The sequence below is a fragment of the Schistocerca cancellata genome, unplaced genomic scaffold (assembly GCF_023864275.1).
Source record: "Schistocerca cancellata isolate TAMUIC-IGC-003103 unplaced genomic scaffold, iqSchCanc2.1 HiC_scaffold_196, whole genome shotgun sequence".
Classification (NCBI taxonomy): domain Eukaryota; kingdom Metazoa; phylum Arthropoda; class Insecta; order Orthoptera; family Acrididae; genus Schistocerca; species Schistocerca cancellata.
The window spans coordinates 12501-17500 of record NW_026046229.1 but is presented as its reverse complement, the minus strand read 5'-3'; the positions used below and the strand labels follow the sequence as shown (position 1 = coordinate 17500).

The 5000-nt window shown below is 54.8% G+C and overlaps 1 non-coding gene across 1 annotated transcript; it reads right to left on the bottom strand.

Annotated features, from left to right (window-relative positions):
- Positions 1-325: 325 nt before the first annotated feature.
- On the bottom strand, positions 326-2236 carry LOC126112676 (small subunit ribosomal RNA). Its single transcript, XR_007524507.1, has one exon. It is a non-coding gene; the product is annotated as a small subunit ribosomal RNA (ribosomal RNA).
- Between the last annotated feature and the right edge of the window lie 2764 nt (positions 2237-5000).

Sequence of the window (5000 nt, the reverse complement as noted above, 5' to 3'; positions counted from 1 at the left end):
CTTTCAAAACAGTTGCATAGGCGGGACTGAGGCGTTTGACGGCCCCTGTTCCAGCGTTCTGTGTCCAACGGCCTCACGGCCGATGGGCGTCGTACGGCTCCACACCGGAGCGGACAGGCACTCGGGCGAAAGTCATTCAAAACCGGCGCCAGGCGCCAGGTGCCGCAGGCCAGCCGCTCCAGAGCTTCAGCGCTCGTACCACACAACATTTTTCAGTTAGTTTTGAGAGGCACGCGTGGTTCCGCACGCGGCGCACGGCTGCTGCCGTACAGGTAGCGTGTTGCGCGACACGACACGCACATCGAAAGACATGCAGTCTAGTCGGTAATGATCCTTCCGCAGGTTCACCTACGGAAACCTTGTTACGACTTTTACTTCCTCTAAATGATCAAGTTTGGTCATCTTTCCGGTAGCATCGGCAACGACAGAGTCGATGCCGCGTACCAGTCCGAAGACCTCACTAAATCATTCAATCGGTAGTAGCGACGGGCGGTGTGTACAAAGGGCAGGGACGTAATCAACGCGAGCTTATGACTCGCGCTTACTGGGAATTCCTCGTTCATGGGGAACAATTGCAAGCCCCAATCCCTAGCACGAAGGAGGTTCAGCGGGTTACCCCGACCTTTCGGCCTAGGAAGACACGCTGATTCCTTCAGTGTAGCGCGCGTGCGGCCCCAGAACATCTAAGGGCATCACAGACCTGTTATTGCTCAATCTCGTGCGGCTAGAAGCCGCCTGTCCCTCTAAGAAGAAAAGTAATCGCTGACAGCACGAAGGATGTCACGCGACTAGTTAGCAGGCTAGAGTCTCGTTCGTTATCGGAATTAACCAGACAAATCGCTCCACCAACTAAGAACGGCCATGCACCACCACCCACCGAATCAAGAAAGAGCTATCAATCTGTCAATCCTTCCGGTGTCCGGGCCTGGTGAGGTTTCCCGTGTTGAGTCAAATTAAGCCGCAGGCTCCACTCCTGGTGGTGCCCTTCCGTCAATTCCTTTAAGTTTCAGCTTTGCAACCATACTTCCCCCGGAACCCAAAAGCTTTGGTTTCCCGGAGGCTGCCCGCCGAGTCATCGGAGGAACTGCGGCGGATCGCTGGCTGGCATCGTTTATGGTTAGAACTAGGGCGGTATCTGATCGCCTTCGAACCTCTAACTTTCGTTCTTGATTAATGAAAACATACTTGGCAAATGCTTTCGCTTCTGTTCGTCTTGCGACGATCCAAGAATTTCACCTCTAACGTCGCAATACGAATGCCCCCGCCTGTCCCTATTAATCATTACCTCGGGTTCCGAAAACCAACAAAATAGAACCGAGGTCCTATTCCATTATTCCATGCACACAGTATTCAGGCGGGCTTGCCTGCTTTAAGCACTCTAATTTGTTCAAAGTAAACGTGCCGGCCCCACCCAGACACTCAATAAAGAGCACCTTGGTAGGATTTCAACGGGGTCCGCCTCGGGACGCACGAACACGCACGAGGCGGTCGCACGCCTTCGGCTCGCCCCACCGGCAGGACGTCCCACGATACATGCCAGTTAAACACCGACGGGCGGTGAACCAACAGCGTGGGACACAAATCCAACTACGAGCTTTTTAACCGCAACAACTTTAATATACGCTATTGGAGCTGGAATTACCGCGGCTGCTGGCACCAGACTTGCCCTCCAATAGATACTCGTTAAAGGATTTAAAGTGTACTCATTCCGATTACGGGGCCTCGGATGAGTCCCGTATCGTTATTTTTCGTCACTACCTCCCCGTGCCGGGAGTGGGTAATTTGCGCGCCTGCTGCCTTCCTTGGATGTGGTAGCCGTTTCTCAGGCTCCCTCTCCGGAATCGAACCCTGATTCCCCGTTACCCGTTACAACCATGGTAGGCGCAGAAACCTACCATCGACAGTTGATAAGGCAGACATTTGAAAGATGCGTCGCCGGTACGAGGACCGTGCGATCAGCCAAAGTTATTCAGAGTCACCAAGGCAAACGGACCGGACGAGCCGACCGATTGGTTTTGATCTAATAAAAGCGTCCCTTCCATCTCTGGTCGGGACTCTGTTTGCATGTATTAGCTCTAGAATTACCACAGTTATCCAAGTAACGTGGGTACGATCTAAGGAACCATAACTGATTTAATGAGCCATTCGCGGTTTCACCTTAATGCGGCTTGTACTGAGACATGCATGGCTTAATCTTTGAGACAAGCATATGACTACTGGCAGGATCAACCAGGGAGCTGCGTCAACTAGAGCTGAGCAGCCGGCCGCCCGGGAGTGTGTTCCCGGGGGGCCCCGCGCGAACACGCAAGCGTCCGCTCAATTATTCTGCAAACAGGAGGAGGCTGAGCTCCCCTGCACAATACACCTCGAAACCCTCTCAGGTCCCGGCGGCGCGCAGCGCCGTCCTAAGTACTTGGTCGGGTTCGAGAGAGGCGCAATCGCCCGGAGTTAGGCGAGTAGACGCTTTAGGTGCGACCCACCCGTGCTCCCAACTGAGCTTGCCGCTGCCGACAGAGGCCCGGGAGCGTGCTGTCGTGGCATTGCCGGCGGGAGACAACACGCGCCACCTACGGTGACCGGCAGCTCCAACGCCAGCGCCACAGAAGGGCAAAGGCCCCACGTGGGTGCCGAAGCGAACTCTCCCAGCACAGCGCACGTGCCAACACGTCTGCACAACTGCGATACAAACCACCAGCGAGAACCGCTGGGGCGACCGAGCAGCAGACGGCGTCGCGGCGGCCGAGTGCCGGGCGGCGGCGCATCCTCAACGCACACAGTCCTCAATCGGACCAGCACACTGCAGATGTCCACCGCGCTTCGCACCGGGCCGGCGAGGACCCACTTTGGCTGCACGGCGCCGCGCGCAGGGTGCCCCGGCGCGCAGCTGCGCCGCCTGCCGCGTCCGTCGGCCGGCGCGCCTGCCACTGGGCGCCCCCACCAGCCGGCTGTAGCGCGTGCGCCCACGCACCGCGCGGCCAGCACGCCGGGCGGCCCCCCCCTCACCGGCCGGGGACAGTCCCACCCACCCACAGCCGCGTATCGCTTCACACCCAGATCCACATTCACGTTCATTGGTGTGGTGGGTATCGCTGACACAACCGCGTCATAGCTGTACCGATCGTTGCCCTCACAGATGTACCTCCAGCAAGATCAACCGCACCACAACGGGTTACCAGTTGTTCATTTGCGTAACGTCACCAGTAAACGTACACGTCCACGTCCATCCCCGTTTGCAAAGTCAACTATTATTGCATGCCTGCCTGTCAGGTGTCAAGACACACTACATCCGCTCACATCCACGCAACAAAATGTGCCCGACTAGAGGGCACGTGGAAGGTGCCCCCGTACGTATGCGATGTCCATTGCGCGACGAACTGTCAACCGGCCTCTGTAGCATGTCGCAGATGTGGAACGCGGGACACCGTGCTATCACATTGTGTGAGAAGAGACTACTATGTCTGCATACACGCGCCACTACATGAACAGACGGCTCATGCTGATCGCCATCCACTGCGTCCATTACTCCCACACGTCTCTATGGCGTACCACACTGCAATACAGCTGTTATGGGGAGATGACACGTAGCTGTGTACACAACATTCTGAGCGGGTTGCGGTTGGACAACAATACATTAATGTAACGTGTCATATGCCATTTACAGAGCAGGTTAAGGCACAACGTGGGTTAGGTTAAGGCACAACGTGGGTTATGTTAAGGCACAACGTGGGTTATGTTAAGGCACAACGTGGGTTAGGTTAAGGCACAACGTGGGTTAGGTTAAGGCACAACGTGGGGTAGATTGCGGCACAACTTGGGGTAGATTGCGGCACAACTTGGGGTAGATTGCGGCACAACTTGGGGTAGATTGCGGCACAACTTGGGGTAGATTGCGGCACAACTTGGGGTAGATTGCGGCACAACTTGGGGTAGATTGCGGTACAACTTGGGGTAGATTGCGGTACAACTTGGGGTAGATTGCGGTACAACTTGGGGTAGATTGCGGTACAACTTGGGGTAGATTGCGGTACAACTTGGGGTAGATTGCGGTACAACTTGGGGTAGATTGCGGTACAACTTGGGGTAGATTGCGGTACAACTTGGGGTAGATTGCGGTACAACTTGGGGTAGATTGCGGTACAACTTGGGGTAGATTGCGGTACAACTTGGGGTAGATTGCGGTACAAATTGCATTACATTGCGGTGCAAATTGCGTTACATTGCGGTGCAAATTGCGTTAGGTTAAGGTGCAACACAGGTTAGGTTAAGGTGCAACACAGGTTAGGTTAAGGTGCAACACAGGTTAGGTTAAGGTGCAACAGAGGTTAGGTTAAGGCGACATAGGTTAGGTTAAGGTGCAAGATGGGTTAGGTTAAGGTGACATAGGTTAGGTTAAGGTGACATAGGTTAGGTTAAGGTGACATAGGTTAGGTTAAGGTGACATAGGTTAGGTTAAGGTGACATAGGTTAGGTTAAGGTGACATAGGTTAGGTTAAGGTGACATAGGTTAGGTTAAGGTACAAACTGGGTTGTGTTTTGGTACACATTGCGTTGTAGTACAGTACACGTTAGGTTTGGGTACGGTACACATTGTGGTATGGGATGGCGTGTTGGTGGGGGGGGGGGGGGGGGGGCGGGGCGAGGTTCGTTCATATTGACCGTAGGAAGTGGATGCCCGAGGCAGCGTCAGTGTGTCAAAGGAGGTATGTCACGTTGGGATGCGCTTTTCGGTAGTGAGAGGGGGCGCGCCGTGTCCGAGGTTGCGGCAGACCTGTGTGTTTCATTCCTGCCAGTGTGTTTGTTCTGTAAGACGAGGCAGTGTGGTGATGTTGGGTGCACCCCTGTGTGGGACATGTGTGGGTGTTGGTGGCTTATCTGAGCAATTGTGGTTGTCGGACGAGTGGGATATTCTGTTTTATGATTGGACCTCGTGGCCTGGTTATCATAGTCTGGTTGGTGTACTGTGGCGGATAGGATGCACCGGACGTTGGTCCATGGTGGTG